Source organism: Odontomachus brunneus, unplaced genomic scaffold (assembly GCF_010583005.1).
Source record: "Odontomachus brunneus isolate Ranch 3 - 2012 unplaced genomic scaffold, Obru_v1 Obru_scaffold_146, whole genome shotgun sequence".
NCBI classification, from domain to species: domain Eukaryota; kingdom Metazoa; phylum Arthropoda; class Insecta; order Hymenoptera; family Formicidae; genus Odontomachus; species Odontomachus brunneus.
In genome coordinates, this window is record NW_022639596.1 from 417,960 (window position 1) to 418,886 (window position 927).

Below are 927 nucleotides of genomic sequence, written 5' to 3' on the forward strand. Positions count from 1 at the left end.
GTACTGAATGCAGCCAATGTGATTAAAAGATCAGTAACTTGTTTAAATTGTGGGAAAGCAGCAACGTTCGAAAAAATAAAAAAAAAGTTAAAACAATATATAACTTGCATATTTTTCAGACTCCCCCGATTGATTATCAATATTAGAGTCAAAATAAATATTTTTATCAAAAGAGCTGCAAAAAGATATCAAAATTCGAAAAAGGCTTTATTGTACATAATTACCCGAAAAAAACTAAGAATATTGAAATACTAGATAATACACAGATCGTGCCTGACGGTACTTCCATGGGTGTATATCAGTTGGACACGGGGCAATTGGACACAGTCCAATCACAAGTCGCTGTTCCAAGGGACCCTATAAATGTCTCTAATCACACGGTGCTGTGATTGGCTGTGTCCAAATGCACCGTGTCCAAGTGCACCGCTCCCTATTTCCATAGCAGCGCTTGAGATCGATATTTCGGCCAAATATATGATTTTTTAATATTTAATTAAAATTATCTGGATGACTCACAAACCTTTTTAATGATACTTCATAACTCTTCATACGAAATACAAACGATACCATATTGAACCTTTGTTTAATTTATGTCCGGTCATTATTTCCGGCTAAATATATGGTGCAAAAAAGAACAATTAATTACAAGTAATAGAATGACTCACAAATCTTTTCAATTGCACTTCAAAACTCTTCATACAAAATACAAACGATTTAAAAGAATAGTTTTCCAACTGGAGTTTTTTTCCGGTCAAGTACATACGAATCGTTGGAGTGGGGTGAAACGCCAGCTTGTATTCGCTGCGTGAAATCGCACCCTAATGGCTCCTGTACACAGGAAGCGGTAATACTTGTCGCGCGGCGGAAGTTCGCGCGACAGCCAATCAATATGCTGTTTTCTGTAATAACCTTCTAGCTCTTACGGAA